The sequence below is a fragment of the Pinus tabuliformis genome, chromosome 2_1 (genome assembly GCF_031772625.1).
Source record: "Pinus tabuliformis cultivar Carrire ecotype Pingquan chromosome 2_1, CPIR1, whole genome shotgun sequence".
NCBI lineage: Eukaryota > Viridiplantae > Streptophyta > Pinopsida > Pinales > Pinaceae > Pinus > Pinus tabuliformis.
Window position 1 is genome coordinate 765596674 of NC_142299.1, and position 18356 is coordinate 765615029.

At 42.4% G+C, this 18356-nt stretch overlaps 1 pseudogene; it reads left to right on the forward strand.

Moving 5' to 3' along the window:
- Positions 1-17951, forward strand: part of LOC149202825 (WD repeat-containing protein LWD1 pseudogene) — a 103601-nt pseudogene extending 85650 nt beyond the window's left edge.
- The last annotated feature ends 405 nt before the right edge of the window (positions 17952-18356 follow it).

An 18356-nucleotide genomic window follows, 5' to 3' on the forward strand; every position in this document is an offset into this window, starting at 1 on the left:
GTGCAGGTAGTGCATGATCTGATGTACTTCCTGACATCATGTCAAAGATTCAGCCAATAGAAATAATTTTGCAGTACTGCCACCATTTTCTCGACCCCGAAATGCCCAGCAACCCAACTGTAGTATGCTTCCCAAATCATCTTGGCTCGCTCGCTTGAAGGAACACAAAGGTGACCCAGGTGGAATAACAGGGCATCTTGGAGGTGAAAAATTGGATTATGCTGACCCTCCAAGAGTGTTTGGTATGTGTGGTCGAATTTTGGGTTGCTTTTGTAGAGAAGTGGCCAATCAGAAGTCTCATTCCCACAAGAGTTGAGCACGGTGGTTAATGCCATGATTGGTGGTCGAATGAGGCAATATGCAACATTATTGGTGCTGCCCTTCTTATACTTGATATTTAAATGGAACTGTTGCTGGTATGTGGACCACTTCTGATGGTGATCATTCCACAATTTCCCTTATGTTTGTATGAACTGCAGGGGCCGGTGGTCTATGTGGATGACCGTTTCCTTCCCCGAAATGTAATGCTTCCATTGTCAGTAGGCCTGCATAATGGAATACATCTATTTTCCATAAGTGGGATACTTCCAGATTGTGTCTGAAATTGTCTCACTGTGATATGCCACTGGATTCCCGTGTTGAGTAAGGACTGCCCCAATATCATAGTCAGAGGCATCTCTCTCGACCTCAAATGGTTGTTGCAAGTTTGGTAATGTGAGCATTGGTGCTGAGCACATACGATATTTCAGCTCTGTGAATGCCTTATGTTGAGATTCAAACCAAAATAATTTTGCTTTCCCTCCTCCCTTGGTGACTTGACTCAAGGGCCAAGTGATATGAGAAAATCCCAACATGAACCTGCGGTAGAAGTTGGCAAGACCCAAAAAGCTGCAGAGCTCTGTTAGAGTGGTTGGAGATGGCCAATCCTAAATGACTTGGATCTTGACTAGATCCACATGGACCCCTTGTTCATTAATAATGTATCCTAGATACTGAACCTGGATCATGCCAAAAGTGCATTTCTCCAAGTTGGCACATAACTTATGTTGCCATAGTGTTTGGAGAACCTGTCGGATGTGGTGGAGGTGTTCTTCCCAACTTTGGCTGTAGATCAGGATGTCATCTAAGTATACCACTACAAATGAGTTGGTGAATGGCCACAATATGTCATCCATTAGCCTCATGAAGGTTGTAGGAGCATTCGTCAATCCGAAAGGCATAACCAACCATTTGGAAAGGCCCTCCTTTTCGTTGAAGGTAGTCTTCCACACATCGGAGGGTTCAATTGGTACCTAGTGATATCCTGACTTCAAATTGATTTTGTTGAAATATTTTTCCCCTTCAGTTGGTCCAGGAGGTCATCAATCTGTAGGATCGGGTACCTATTACGAAAAGTGATCTTGTTCAGCGCCTGATAGTCAATATAGAGTCTCCAAGTCCCATTGTTCTTCTATACCAACACGACAAGGCGATGAAATTGGACAGATGTGACCTTTTTTGCAGCAGCTCCTGAACTTGCCTCTTGATTTCACCATTCTCCATAACAGAGCACCAATAGATTGGTCGATTAGGCAGTGATGCACCTGGGGTTAGATTGATGGAGTGCTTGACCTAACAGTGCATAGGAACCCCTGTGGGGCAGGTGAAGATGTCCTCGTACTCCTCCACGACCTTGTCCATCTGTAGTTGTCATGCAGAGGGGTCCTATCTGGAGGTCGTGGCCACTGTCTTCTTCTTTCCTTGAGGGTGCATCATCAGGAAAACAAATTTCCCAGTTTTGGAAATGAGATTACGACATTGTTTTGCAGTAACCAAAGAGATGGCGCTAGGTGGTGCTACCTTCGATATCTTATACAACTTATTTCCTAAAGTAACAATAACAGCACGGGGCCTTGATTCATACACAACATGTCACTTCCACAAGTATGGTTGTCCTAATAATACATCAAAAACATCAAGGGGAGAAACGTCACACAATATCTCATCTGTGAAAGGCTTGATTTTGTATGGAAGGCGACACTACTGGCTCATTCGAAGATCCCATCCTTGGTGAAGCCACCCGATGGTGTATTGTTGTGGATGTGTTGTGGCCGATAAGCCCAGTCGCTTCACGACCTCTGCTGAAATGAGGTTCTTTTGGGTCCTACTATTGACAATGAATTCTAGCGAGAAGCCCTTTACCCACATCTGGGAGTGGAAGAGGCGTTCCTCCTCCTCTGGATCTTCGGGTTTCTCCTTCTGGATCTTTGTGGTGGCAATGGTGGCGTTGGGCTCTGCATCAATAATCTGCTTCCCTTTGTCATTCCCCTTGTTAGGTTCTGACTCAGAGTCGGAACATGCATCTGATTCTGAAACCTTTAACTCGGCCACTGGTGACTGCCTGGCCTGACACTCACTTGTGTTGTGGGTGGAGCTGTTATGGAACTCACACCACTTTCTCGTGTCCTTTTTTGGCTTCGTGGTGTTGTTCTTTGTCTGCAGCTTTGGCGGGTTGTTATGGGCTACCCTGCTCTGGCTTTGTCCTTTGTTCTACGGTTTGGGGGCACCTTTCCCTTGCTTCGGATTCACAGATCTAAAGTCTCGCTTATTCCGTTTAAACTTTTTCTCGATCTTGATGACATATCTCTATGTCATGTTGAACAAGGAGATGTTCGAGAATTTTATTTTTTCCTGGATGTACCTATGCAGGCAGCCGTGGTATTTGAGTACCAAATGTTGCTCTGAATCCTTGATACCCAACTTTGTGTGAAGGGTATGGAAAATATTGGTAAACTTTGGCACGTCTTGGTCCCTTCCCTACCGCAGCATGGTCCACTTTATGTATTGATCCTCATAGCTTCCGACAGGGTAGTATTGCTCCTTGATGGCAGCTCGGAATGAATTCCAAGTGGATACGGATGAAAAGAGTGAGGCCGTAATTTCATCCTTCTGCTCACAGTAGGTTTCCCACTAGTCCTTGACGTGGGGGTCACTTTGAGAAGAGAAAAATTAATCTTTTCTCAGCCGGAAAAATCATGAACAGAAAAATACCCTTCTAGTAGATTTAACCATTTATCTACGGCATCTGCATCTCTCTAACCCTCAAATATGGGAATATCAAAGTTAACTTGTACCTTAAAGGGTGTGGAGCTTCCAGAGTAGTTGCTGGAAGTAGATGTGTCACCCCTGGGTAGCCGCTATGGTGAGCACCAATATTGCAGCAATAGTGTTGCAACTCCTGGGATGCCTACTTTACTCTTATCAACCTGGTAGTTTGTAACAAACTTGGAACCGACGGTGTTGTATGCACAAGTACTAGTTCTTACTACAGGTTGTCACTTGGTCAGCCAGCGCAAGATCGCTAGGAGCTCAGTTGAATTTTTGCTAGGAAAAACTGTAGCAAAAATTCAACAAAAAATTGACCAACTCCCTAGTGAGGCCCTAGGCCTCTTCTACTTATAAAAATGAAGCTCCCAATAGCTTCCTCAAAATCAGGGAGGCTTGGCTCCAAAAACTTGAGATAAACATCGGTTATCCTCCACTTTGCTCAGCTGCTTGCTAATGCATGACTTGGTTGCTTGTACTCTAAGTTGAATGAAGGGAAGTTCGAAGTGAGGAGTAATAAATGAGGGGGGTTCCCTCCTATAAGTCCTCTCCTTTTTCCACTTCGAGTTATTTCTGCCATTTTTCCACTGGATTCTTGAATTTGACCACAAAAATCATCAATAATCTACATTAAACACATATTAGACCTCATGGCATCATAATTAAGTCAGCTCACTATATAAGCATAAATATAATCATAAAATAATGCAATAAGCTAAGGGACTTGTTGATTTGACTAGGTTAGGAGGTAAAATGAGCCCATATAATTACCCATTTATGAGGCTCATCATCACCCCCCTACTGAAATTGTTGCTCATTCTCTGAGCAACTTAGTCCATCTCCTCATCTTTGATGGACCTGGTGGCCTCCCTAGCATCCCATGCTTCTGATGTGGTCTCCTCCTCTTTGTCATAGAATCCTGCATTTCTGTCTACCTCTTCCCACTGCTATTGCTCTTCTTCTTCTTTTCTGCCTTCTAGCATCCCTAGTAGCAATGGGGGACTCAATTTGAGGCTAATCCAATTGACCTGCAGCCTCTGCATGGAGTGCTTGTACATTGGCACTCTCCTTAATGCCTCTTTCATCCTCACTAGGGAGTGATACTCCCTGATCTGCAGATTGTGTGGTAAGGTGTTCCATCTCCTCATACAAGCATGCACACAGTCATCCCCAAGTAAGCTTTCCATATCCTCAAAATGTGCAATGTCTTGAGCCTGATCACTGATATATCTAGGGGTAATCTGAGGATTATTTGTAAGCAGGTTATGTGTGCTGATGAGTGCCATGGGGTCTGATGGCTCAGCTCTGATCATTAAGGGCTCGTTTTGCTCCTTTATCATCAACTTTCTTATTTTTGTTGCCCTAGCTCTTCATGGTTCATCCATGAGGCCATGACCATTAGTTGCAGGTCCCCTAGCCTAGCATTGGGGTCCCACATATTCATCTCTATGAGGGCCATGTTATGCAGATAGAATTCTGCCATCTTTGCCTCATCTTCTGACATGCTTTGGTCACAAAAGTCCATAAACTGCCTGTAATCTTGGAAAGTCATTGTGCCTCTTTGTGCTAAAGTATTGATCTGAAATTGCATCCATTGGTCCTTGAGATACAGGCCATAGGATTTTTCCGATGTCCTACATTGCAATGCCTCCATGGACTAGATGGCCATGCATGCCAGTTGGGTCTCTTTCTCTTGTAGTTGTCTTCTTAGCAATTCATTTTCAGTTTCCAAGTGACTTCTTGTGATTTCTTCTTTGTGTCTGATAGCACTTAACTCTCTGCCCATTTCTCTAAGTTTGTCCCCCATGTGGCCAATATCCTCAACTCCTTTGGATTTGGCTATTTGCATCAACCTATGGGTCCTTATTCTTTCTTTCTCCAACTCAAAGAATAATAGAATTTGCATTTTTTTGTGGAATGATTCTCCCCCCTGAAAAAGATTGTAGTAAGAGCCAAGACTAGGATGGGGGTCAGGTTCTTGGGCCTCTGTCACTTCCTCCTTCCCCTGTGGCTGTCCTTCTACCCTTTTTTCAAGTTTTTCGGTCTCTTGTAGTTTTGACAGGGTCACCTGTAGAACAGTCTGTGCCTCCTGTAGAACTGTTTTTGAGTCCTGTAGTTCTACTTTTTCTTTCCATGTGGGAGATCTAGGAGTCCCCCTTTCATAAGTAATAGGTGCCTTGGAAGGAGATTATTTTCCTTGGGCAGAGGGTGAATCTTCAATAACAATAGGCACTTTATAAGAAGGCTGGGGTTTTCCTGTTTTGATCCTTATGCTTTTCCTACCCCTGAAATACATTGAGGTCTGCCTCTTCCTCTTTTGTTTTGGTTTAATTGGGGTGCTGAGGGTAGTGAGAGTAGTTGCTGCCTCTCTTTCTAGGGTTTCAAGAGACACTTCTATCTTTTCTTCCCCTTTTCCTCCTTTTGTCTCTGTTTGCTCTGTTTTCTCCTTCTCTCTTTTGGTTTCTTTCTTCTTCCCTTCTTGTTCCTCTAAATCACCAATTTCTTCTCCACCCTCTCCCTCTTGCTGCTCTTCCTCCTCACTACTAGTGGGGCTAATATCATAGGTCAGGGCCTTTATGTCATCTTCAGCAGTCATGTTTTGGAAAATTTCCCATGCTATGGGGATTGTAAATGTATGGAGGGCTTCTTCCACTAAAATTTTGATTAACCCATGGTGAGCTAGCTGGTCTAGATTTCCTTCTTTTACTTTAGTATTGGAGTCAATGAGGGACTGCAAGAGGAAGTAAGGGATGTTGAGCTTCTGAGGGGTTGGAGTGTCCATGCCATACCTTAATTCATGCATGATTCTAAAGTGGTAACCATAGACAATGCTATACCTCCCCTCACAGGAAATATACTTGATTATTTGATAGCTAACTTCATCCCAAGGGTATGGTATGCTAGCCCTTCTTATGCCATTCTTATCTTCTATAGGGGTTTCATTGTTTTGGAAGAAGTTCTTCTTGGCAGCCTGGCCAATTGGTTTTTCATCCTTACTCCAAGGCAACCCAAGAGGAAGGGTAGTGACCCTACTGATAAATTCAAGGGTTAACTCCATGGAAAGGCCTCTAAAAGTGACAGTGGCATGTGTTCTGGAGTGAGGGACCAAAGAGTGGGCAAATTCCTGAGCAATTTCCTCATCAAACCCTCAGAATTTCTCAAAAAAGTTCATCCAATTGGCTCTTGTGAATATGTCCACTACTTGGGGGTGTGCATGGAGCCTGGAGGAGTTGGTTGGATCCTTCCTCATGAAACCTCCTATCATTTTTTCTATGCTTCCTTGGAAAACCAACTATGGAAATGGGGAGAACATTTTTTTTTTCAAGAGAAATAGAGAGACAGAGACTGTGTTTTTTTTTTAAGAAATAAGCAACAATTCTTTTATGAAATTCCTCCACCCAACAGTTCTATTTTCTCCTCAAAAACTAAACCATTGTTAGCATATTTTGATATTCAATGGAGGTATGCCAAGAACCTACCTCTGCAGCCCGAGAATTGTGCTAAAAACCATGTTTTTCCTCTCCAAAACAGCTTACTGGCCCTCCTGTAGAACACTGCCAACCCTCCTGTAGGATTCCTGTAGGTTCTCCTATAGAACCTGTAAGTGCTCCTGTAGAATGCCGAGAGCAGGGATATTGGAGAGATCAGCAGAGAATGATGGGTACGAGGCTTATAGGGGCATAAGAAGGTAGCAGGAGTGGAGTTTCGAGGAGAGAATGAAGGAGAAAGGTGGTGAGAGTGCTTCGGCGAGGAGTACTTATGTCTTTTTATGGATATTTCTAGTGATGGAGGGTGAGCTGGCCAAGTGTATGTTGGCCCCATTTGGACCGTTGGTCCCCACCTGCCTTGTCATCATTTCCCTTTCCTTGTAATCACCCCTCATGATTGCATCGGAGTTCCCACCGCCTCCACTACCTGTCCTCGACATCTCTCTTGAGTTTGACTAAGCGCACGTGTGGTGACATCTTCGGATGAGTGAAGTCAACTGGGTGAAGGTGACCAAGTTAACTGGCCACCTCAACCCCAACCAGCCTCAACCATCTCATTTCTGTTGCATGCTCTCTCATTATACCAATGCAAATAGAGGAGCAGGTTAGTCACTTACCTGGGATCCGAATGCATTTGCTGTGAGGTGCTATGGCCTTTCCTTCTGCTGCATGCCTTTATTTCTTTTGATGCATGCTTGTCTGCTTGCTGAGATATGGTTGTGCTGTGTGCAGGTTCCTTTCTGGCTAGATTTGATCTTCAGGTGTCTGCTTCAACCTTCAGATTTGCACCCTCATGCTGCTAATGCTAGATTTTAATGGGATCAGCTGCTACAGGAATTCCTACAGGAGCTCCTGTAGCTGCTTCTCCCTTTGAAATTTTAGCTTTTTTTTGTGCTTGGAGCTGTGAGGATGATGCCAAAAATGCAGATAGAGATGGAGAGGTAATGGTTAGGCTTCAGGTGAGGTGAATGGTGTTGTTCTTTTCTCTTATTTTTTTGTTTTTTTCCTTTTCCTAAAAAAACTGTTTTTTTCTGTGTTTTTTCTGGGCAGGGAGAAGAATGGTGCTTGGGATATGATGCAGGTCTAGAAATGATGGAAGAGAGGTTTGAAGACTGTAGGAGGATTTATAAATCCTTTATGAAGCTTCCCTGTTCCTCAAACTGCCTTTAAAATCCATTTCTGGCTCTCTGTAATTTCTACAGGAGCCTCCTGTAGAAAACACAGGGCCTCCTATAGAAAACACAGTTTTCAAAAAAGAAGCATAGTGAGGTGAAAAGAATGTCAAGAATGATGGAGAAAGGTGAGGGAAGGTAGGATAGGTGCTAGTATTGGTTTCAGAGCTCCCTTGGCACCTGCTGCTGCTTCCTGTAGTCCTCCTGTAAACCTGCAATACAACTGGAAATTCATTTTTCTTTTTCTTCTTCTCTTTTTCTTTTTTTTTGAAAACAACCAGGGTGCCTCAGGGAGGTTTTCACCCTAGTTGCCTGCCCTGGGTGCCTCCAAGGGAGGTTTTCACCCAAGGATCTTATTTTATTTCTGCTCTTTTTTGACACCACCAGGGCACCTCAGTATAGGTTTTCAAATCAATGATGGGACTCAAGCGCCTCATGGAGGTTTTCACTTGAGTCCTTATTATTTTTTTGTTTTTTTATTTTTTCTTCAGTGAGTGGGTGAAGTGGAGGCTAAGACATGCTCCACTACCATCACTGACTTATTCAATCCTTCAATGAACTCTCGCTTGGAGAGGGGTTTCTTGTAGATTTTCAACTGGTGTCCATTGACAAGCATGGGGATGGCTTCATCATCAATGGTTCTGATCAGAACTGAACCATTGTCATTGCATTTCTCCACAGTGTAGGGTCCTAGCCATCTTGTCCTCAGCTTGCCCTTGAAATATTTATACCTTGAATCATAGAGGAGTGCCCAATCTCCCTCTTGAAATTGCTTCTCTTTGATGTTTTTGTCATGCCATATCTTCCTCTGAAGCTGAACTACCTCTGTGTGGAGAAGGGCCTGCATTCTGTGTTCATCCAATCCATTAAGCTGGAGTAATATTTCTTTCTATGCATGGCTAAGGTCTAGGTCCAGCTGAGCTGCCATCCTTAGGGTGTTGAATTCAAATTCTATTGACAGCAAATCCTTCTTCCCATAGACCATCTCGTAGGGTGTGAACCTTGTAGTGGTCTTCCATGTTGTGTTGTAGGCCCAAGTGGCCTCAACTAATCTGTCTGCCCAGTCTTTTCTGCTACTTCTCACTACCTTTGTCAAGATCCCTTCCAGTGCTCTGTTAGTGACCTCCACCTACCTATTGGCTTGTGGATGGTAAGGGGTGGAATTCCTATGCTTGATTCTATGATGTGTGAGAAGGTCTTCAATCAGATTAGAAGTGAACTAGATGCCTTGATCTGTGACCAACTCTCTTGGATACCTGAACTTGTAGAATATGTTCTCCCTCAAAAATTTGGCTACTTTTTCCTCTGTCGTTGCTTTAATTTCTTTTGTCTCTGCCCACTTTGTCAGGTAATTCGTGCACACAATGATGTATTGCTTCTGTTTTGAAGGAGGGCTGATAGGCCCCACAAATTCCATGCCCCACTTCTCAAATGGCTCAATCGTCACTTGAGGCCGCATGGGAATTTAATCCTTTGGAGTAGGTTTCCCCATCCTTTGACACCGATCACACTAGCTGGTATATCTCCTCACATCCTGATGAAGAGTGGGCTAATAGTAGCCTGCTTGCAGTATCTTGAAGGAAGTTCTTTTTGCTGTAAAATGACCTCCACAAGGCCCATCATGACAGGTCAGGAGGATGTCAAAAACTTCCTCCTCCTTGACACATCTTCTCAAGATCTGATCTGGGCCAAGTTTGAAGAGATTGCCCCCAATCCAGGTGAAAGGGGTGCTTTTCCTTACTATCTTGTTCTTCTCTTTTGAGGATAAGTGTGGTGGGAACTATGCTAAAACCAAGTAGTTTGCTATATCAACAAACCATGGAGAGAGTAATGAGATAGCAAACAGGTGTTCATCTGGCATTTGATCATCCACCATTCCTTCTTCACCTGCAGGAAAATTTATTCTAGACAAAAAGCTAGCAACAAAATTTTCTTTACCAGGCTTATCAATAATGGTCAAATCAAACTGCTGCAGTAAAAGCAACCATATAATAATGCAAGCATTGACATCTAGTTTTTTCATTAAATATCTAATTACAGCATGATCAGTGTGCACAAAGGTTTGATAGCCTGTGATATAATGTCTGAATTTGTTCAAGGAATGTATGACAGCTAGGAGTTCCTTCTCAGTTACCGTATAGTTCAACTCTGCCTTTGACAAGTTTTTGCTTATAAAGTATATGGAATAAGGTAAATTTTCATTGACTTGTCCCAAGGCTTCTCCTATAGCTTTGTTCGAGGCATCTGTGTGAATGTGGAAAGGTAGGGCCCAGTTTTGGCCTCTCAAAATTGGGGCAGTCACAAGTTTGCTTTTCAAGGTATCTAGGGCTTCTTGACAATTTTCCAACCATATTAATTTGAAATCTTTACCCAAAATACCCAACAATGGAGAGGCTAGCTTTCTAAAATATTTAATGAATCTTCAGTAATACCCAGCTAAGCCTAAGAAACTTCTGACATCTATCACCTTTTGAGGAGGTGGGACCCGTTGGATAATGGCAATTTTGTTGGGGTCCACTTGCAATCCTTGTTGAGATATTGCATGCCCTAGCACGGTCCCTTCAATCATAAGAAATTCACATTTTTCCAGACTGAGCGACAGGTTCATCTCAATACAATTGTCTAGAACTTTTCCCAGGTTAGATAAAGCTTCTTGAAAATTAGAGCCATAAGGAGTAAAGTCATCCATGTATATCTCTACCGCATCATGAACCAATTCAGAGAATATACTCAGTATCGCTCTTTGGAAAGTGGTTGGAGCATTACACAAACCAAAAGGAAGGACCCAGTATGCAAAGGTATGCCAAGGACAAGTGAAAGTGGTCTTATCTTGGTCTTTTGGGCTGATTTGAATCTGATTGTACCCACTAAACCCATCTAGGAAAGAGAAAAACTTTTTCCCTGCCAGACTGTCTAACACTTGATCTATGAAAGGTAAAGGGAAATGGTCCTTCTCAGTGGCTTTGTTCAATTCTTGATAGTCGACATAGATTCTCCACTTACCATTTTTCTTTGGCACTAGCACCAAAGGAGAGACCCATTCACTGTCAGAGATGGGATAGATGAACCCTACATCAAGCAATTTCTGCAGTTCTTCCTTAATAATATCTTTAAGTGCTGGGTTCATCCTCCTTTGAGGCTGCCTGACTGTCTTGCAACCTTCCTTGATGTATATATGATGAGTACAAACTGAAGGGTGCACTCCCTTCATCCCCTTATAACTCTAGGCGAAGGCATCTAAGTGCTCTCTCAACAGGCTACACATTTCCATCTCATGGGAAGTGGATAGGGATGGATTGATTTTCAAGGTTCTTTCTGGACCGAACTCTATATTCGTAACATGGAGAGAAGTGGAGTCAGCTGCACAGAGATTAGTTGAGGGGCTATTTTGGGTTTCTCTTACTATGTCCTCTAAAGGCGATACACTAGGAGGTGGATTTTGAACTAGATTTTCAATCATATCATCATCATCTTGTTGCTTTCCTCCCATGGTGATTTCTAATGTACAAAGTGGTGCAGAATAAACTTCATCCTCATCTTCCTCCTCCAACTAGAGAGGTAGATCATGTTCTAATGAAGGTTGGGTAGGAGGATATAGGATTAACTGCTTGGACATATGCCCGTTCTTTATGGTCATGTTCCCAGCTCGACAGCTGATGTAGGCATCAGTGGTAGCCAACTAGGGTCTTCCCAGAATGAGAGGATACCTAGTGAGCTTTGCCTTGGGCTAGAGAACTAAGAAATCAGTAGGGTACTCCCAAGAATCAATGGAGACTATCACATCTTCCATAATCCCCTCAGGGGTCACGGTGGAGTGGTCTACTAACTGTAGCACGGTTGTGGTCTTCCTCAAGGAGCCCTAAAGGTTGAGTTTGAGCATTGTGTCCTTTGTCATCACATTAATGGTAGCTCCCAGATCAATCAAAGTATGTGGAATCATGGTGCCATTGATGTGGACATCAACTACTGGGCTTCCAGGGTCTAGATATTTTGGACAGATTACCTGCCCCAACATCAGGTCGGATAGCTTCCCTATGACATTGATGGTTGGGGCATCTCTCTTGCGCCTTCTTGGATGCCTAAAGCACTTCTCTTTAATCAACCTATTGTAGATAGGCACATCCTTTATGGCTTGGAGAAGTGGTATCTTTACACATAGATGTTTCAATTCCCCCAGGAGTTCAGTTTCTTCGAGGGTAGGCTGGACTATCATGGATAGTCTCTCAGGAAAGGGTGGAATTGCTTTCGGTTCACTTTCCTCTTTATCTTCCTCAACCTCCCTAGGTGGAGGTTAACTATCTGGGAGAACTTTCCCAGATCACAGGTTGATCTCCTGAATCTCCACAACATAAGTTGGGCATGATGGTTCCCCACTATACACTTGCTGAGCCTGTCTGTTGTTCGGGTTTGGATTCAGCTGGGTAGGCATTTGGGGTTGATTTGGAGGAGCAGGAGGTAACGGTTGTGGTTGGGAAGGTGGTGGAGGCAAAAGAGTGGGGAGAGAGTTGTTTTGGGGCCTCCACCCCTGATGAGGTGCATTCCATTGAGGTGATGGTTGAGCATAGGATTGAAATGAATGGTTGGCTAGTTGGGCATGATATTGAGATGTGAAGGACCAAGGAGGAGGCGTGGACCAGGAAGGATGAGTAGGGGGAGCCCAAGAAGGTATGGAAGTGACTTGGTTGGGGTGGTAGTATGCCTGGGATGTCCCTTGCATCCCTTGCTGGTATGGTCTAGGTCCATGCAGCCTTCTTTGGTTTATGTAATAGAGTTGTTCAGTGACTCCCTCAGCCCCTTGATATACAACTTTAAGTCTGGGTAAGGAAGGGCACTTATCTGTCGAATTATTTTCTTCACAGACTAAACAAACCTCTATAGGGTTCAATGGGCATTCATTCCTAGGATACCTCCTAGTCCATCTAGGGCAAAAGATGGCCAAAGCCCTATCTGCTTCCTCTTGTTTCCTTTTGATATGCAAGGTATCCATTTGCATGGCAAGAGTCTGCAGCATCTCACTCTTGAAGTCTTCCAACATGTTTCCAATTTCTCCTTTGATGGATGAGTTAGAGGAAGAGGTACTGGCTATGGGTTGACTCCCCCTACCTTTCTTTCTGGCTGCTCTAGAATGGTTTCTAAAAACAGTATTTATGTCTTCATATGATAGTTGGTAGATGTCTCCCCCAACTAGTAGATGGAGGGTGTCTAAAAGATCTTCCCAAATTCCCCTGAGCAGAACCATCTTCAGAGACTCAGGGTCAAGTGTACACCTGGCCCTTTTGTAACTGAGCTGGAACCTCTCCTCATAGTCTTCTAGGGACTCATCACTTCCTATAGTCATTCGAAAAATTTCTTCTTTAGTATATTTTGACCTACAATAGTCTCAATACTTGTTGTTAAAGGCTTGCTGCATCTGAGCCCAAGTTGTGATACTATTGCCAGGTAATCCCATGAACCAGCGCAATGCTGCATCCTTGAGAGTAGAAGGGAACAGTTTCAACTTTTTCTCATCTTCTGCATAGTCATAGGTTCGACAGATAATAGCAAACTCAAACAAGAAGGTGTCAAGATCTTCTGTAGTCAAACCATGGAAATGAGGTAGGGTGGAAGGGCTTATATTCTTCATTTTGGTGTCCCCATTGGTCTCTCGAATGGGAAAGGTACCCTCTATTCTTTCTCCATTCCCCCTAGCATTTTTGTGTTCAGCCATTGGCTCTAAAGGAATGTTTTCTTCTTCTTCTTCCCCTATAGGTTCTTCAAATATGTCGAGCTATTCACCTAAGGGTTCTTCTTGATCGCAACCACCGAAGAAGAGAGAAGGTTGGCTGTGTGGAGTAGTGGGGGTGTTGGGAAAAAATTTACCTGAATTATCTCTATTCCTACGAGGCATGAAATGAAATCTTTTTGGTTGGTTTTTGTTTCTTTTTCCCCACACTGATAGTACCTGCAAAATTGAAATTGATTGAACAAAAAAATTGCAACTAACTGAAATGAACTTGCTAAAATGAAATTTGCAGAATTGAAGAGGAAAGCAAGGAAATGTAGAACTGAAAGAAAGGAAATGTCTATTCTACTTTTGCTGAAATAAAAATTGCAGAATTGAAAAGGAAAGCAAAAGAAATGCAGAACTGAAAGAAAGGAAATGTCTATTCTACTTTTGCTGAAATAAACTATTAGCAGAATGTTGCAAGAGAAAATAGAAGAAAGCAGTAATCATAGAATACTCTGACGCTTCCCCGGCAATGGTGCCAAAAAGTGGTGAGCACCAGTATTGCAGCAATAATGCTGCAACTCTTGGGCTACCTACTTTACTCTTATCAACCTGGTAGTTCGTAACAAACTTGGAAGTGACAGTGCTATATGCACAAGTACTAGTTCTTACTGCAGGTTGTCACTTGGTCAGCCAACGCAAGATCACTAGGAGCTCAAGCCAACTTCTATGGATTCTAGAAGAAGATTTATATGTGATGGAAGGAAAAAGAGATTACTCTACTGATGCTATTCTACTTGCAGAAAGGAAGACTGAAATGTGAAGCAAACTAAGGAAATCCTAGTTAACCATTAATCCTACTTTTGCAGAAAACACTATGAAAACCATGAAAAGAATGCCATTATCTACTCAAGGAAGTAAACAACATCTACCTAAGCTATTTCTAAAAGTAAATGAGCAAAAAACATCTTTTTGGATTTTTATGTATTTTTATGTGAATTTGTCATGCATGTAATTTATTTGTTTGTGGATGTGGCAGCGAATAGGTGGCGACAGAGGGCAGTTTTGGGACTTGATAGGATGTAGGATGGTGTGGATGGGTCCTAGGAGGTCTCAGGTGGCCTTCTAGAGGCTTTTCCCAAACTCGGCCTTCAAAAGAAAGCCTACAGGAAAATCTACAGGAGGACACAAGAAATCTACAGGAGGAAAAACAACGTTCTACAGGAGGCCTACAAGAGGAGGTCGAGAGCAGTTTTCATTGTTTTGAAGGTGTGAGAGTGGGTGGAGAAGGTAGATGAAGGTTGGAATGAAGTGTTAGGGCACCTAGGGTCTACCAAGAATCATTAGGAGAGAGAAAGATGATTGGGTTTTCTCAAGGAGAGAGAGGAAAGTCTATGGAAAATGCATGAAACTAAGGTAGAATTGAGGGGAGACTTGGGAAACCAGTAGGGCATGGATCAGATGGATGATGGAATGGCCAATAGGTTGGACTGCTGCTAGAAGATATCTACTACATAAACAATTGACAGTCAACCAATGAGATTAAGCAAGCATGGAAATAAGTGCATCTAAAAAAATAGAGTTTTTGCATCAAAGTAAACTATGATATATGGAAGAAAACACTGATAACAATTGCATGAAAGAATATTGTTGCAAATAAGGAAATGAACATGATGAATAAGTTCTAAAGTAATGTAAACTAGACTATGAACCAACTAGAACGCTGCAAACACTAGAAGTCCTATGAAGGAGGAAAATCTATGTTTTTGGGGCAACAAGAGGGTCTTTACCTCAAATCATTGTCCCAAAGGGAGGAAGAGAGGCCAAGGCACTGATGCTACCCCTTTGAATCTTTTATTTATCACTTCTTAACCTACTATAGAAAGCATAAATGGAAGCAAACTACTGAATCATCAAAAGCAACCTATTCTTAACCATAAAAGGAATGCATCTAACAACAACCTAATCTACAAACTGAAATGAAACATATAAATACAAGTAAAGAGGAGCTTGGCTACTTGGATTGGGCCCTAACCCAAGAGCTTCAGCCCTCTGAGGTAACTCAGTGCTAACTCAAAAAGGATTCCATCTTTATTTCCAAAACAATAGCAAGATTACATGAACTGTCAAAATAATAAGCTCGAAGTTGAGCAGAGTTTACATAGGCAAAACTGTAGCAAAAATTCAACAAAAATTTGACCAACTCCCTAGTGAGGCCCTAGGCCTCTCTACTTATACAAATGAAGCTCCCAACAACTTCCTCAAAATCAGGGAGGCTTGGCTCCCAAAACTCGAGATAAACATCAGTTATCCTCCACTTTGCTAGGCTGCCTGCTAATGCATGACTTGGCTGCTTGTACTCCGAGCTGAATGAAGGGAAGTTAGAAGTGAGGAGTAATAAATGAGGGGGATTCCATCCTATAAGTCCTCTCCTTTGTCCACTTCTATTTATTGCTACCATTTGTCCACTGGATCCTTGAATTTGACCACAAAAATCATCAATAATCTGCATTAAACACATATTAGACCTCATGGCATCATAACTAACTCAACTCACTCTATAAGCATAAATATAATCAAAAAATCATGCAATAAGCTAAGAGAATGGTTGATTTGACTAGGTTAGGAGGTAAAATGAGCCCATATATTTACCCATTTATGAGGCTCATCACGCTGAAGGATCTGGGCAAAGTTGTCCATCATCGTGTTCCTTTGTCGCTCGAGGGCCTCTTCGAGCAAGATTTTGATAGGATCTCCTTCCCCCTCGTCTTTCTTTTCATCCTCCATGGGAGGCCATCGAGATTTGTGAGGCTGGTCTTGCAAAGGTTCGACCAGTTCAATCCCTAACTCCTTATATCACGACCTCATTGGGGACATGCAAAGAAAGATAGAGAAAGAGCAGACCCCTTCGATACCACTGATCTGGATTTAAATAGGAACACAACAAATTACAGATATAACCATACATATAGAGATGCAGCAAAAATAATACTTCATTACATTATTGTAAAATACTGAAATATGCTTATAAACAGAAATGGAAATAAACTAGCTAGGGCGATGGTAGCTTATCTCTAAGAAGAGATGTGGCGGCTACCTACCTCTGAACTGTGTTACAATGAGGTTCGAATGCCTCTTTATTGTTGAGAAACAATGGAAAACCCTAAACATCCAAAAACCTAACCCTAGAAGATGAAACACCAAGATGTGGGCCTCATTTGGGTAAATTGGTACATCCACTTCTCAGGGTCGTAACTTTGGCATACGACCTCTGGTTGACGTGCATAATATCTCGTTAGAAATATATATATGAGAACTACAACTTTGGGAAGAGAAACTTCAGTCCATGGACCCATGTTGCTCCTAGGTTTCCCAAAAAACGTCGTTTAAGGCCTCAAAACGGCACTGGAAGTTCAGGACGCGAAAAACTGTTAAAAATAGTAAATTGTGCTACAATTAAGGAAACTAAAAAGCTGAAAGAAACGATGGTAAGGGTCCAAGTAGTATTGGCAGGTGGCCACCAATATCCACCTGGATCAATTTGGTGCTTCAAATGACAAATATATTTTCTAACAGTGAGACCATGCTCAAGGTTTGGTTCTGTGTTTGTGCACTATTTTGTATGCTCTTTATATTTTTAATCATATAAATGTAGGTGTTTTGAACCCTGATAACATCAAGTTTCATACATTTTTAGGTTTGAAAGATGGAAAATTTCATTGGTGAAACAAGAGGATACCTTTGTTTCAATATGCCTATTGATTGAGATTGTTACCTGATCGATTTCTCCATCTTCCATATCCCAAAGATCTCATTCAATTGTCACCAAGTGAAGGAGTATGGTCATTGGGTTAGCTTGTGGGTCCATCTTCATTTGATTTATATGCCCTTCCAGAAATAACCCAAGAGGATTGGAATTTCCAGCTTCGATACCACCTGCACCATCTAGGACATCGACAAGGAGTTCGTCAACACCCAGTTGATTTCCCACGATAAGGAAGTCAACGAAATTTCTTGGGGGGTTCCAGTGTTTTTTCCTCTGTCGGTGTAGATGGGTCTGTTAGGGTCTTTGATTTGAGGGACAAGGAGCACTCTACAATTATCTATTGGAGCTCTCAACCCGATACTCCCTTGGTTAGATTGGGGTGGAACAAGCAAGATCCTAGATACATGGCTACCATCATCATGGAAAGCCCCAAGGTTGTAGTCTTGGATATCATATATCCAACCCTACCTGTCATAGAGCTCTAGAGGCACCCGAATAGTTTCAATGCCATTGCTTGGGCACCCAACAGCCCCTGCCACATATGCACTGTCGGAGACAACTTGCAAGCCCTCATATGGGATCTCTCTTCCATGAGAAAACCTGTTGACAATGACCTCGATCTTATTCTTGGTTACACTGCTGGGGCCAAGATCAGGCAGTTTTAGTGGTCCTCCACTCAACTCGATTTGGTCACCATCACCTTCTCTAGCAAGCTACAAGTCTTGAGGATTTGAAAGAATAGGTCACATCAAACCGGTATTTATTGGATGGATATTTCTGTGGTTCTTATGATTAATTCCCTTCACTGAATGGGCATCTTCTTGGCTTTAGGTTTAGGCTTATTTAGGCAGAGGTAGACTTCTAAGCTCTTGTTTAAGGTGAGCATATGACTAACTGTAAATTATGGACATTGGAGATAAATATTGAAGGTCGTCAATTCTTTTTCCCTTTCATTCTTTTAAATAGTGTTAGGGTATATTGGAATCTCAACACTAAATAGAAGGGACATTCTATCTCTTCTCTATTTCTCTCTTATTCTCTTCGAAGTTAGACAATACATGCATTTCACACATGTAACTGGTGGTAGCTACCACCAGTATTTTGGTATGTTAGTCCTGGTGAAATTTGTTGGTGTACGG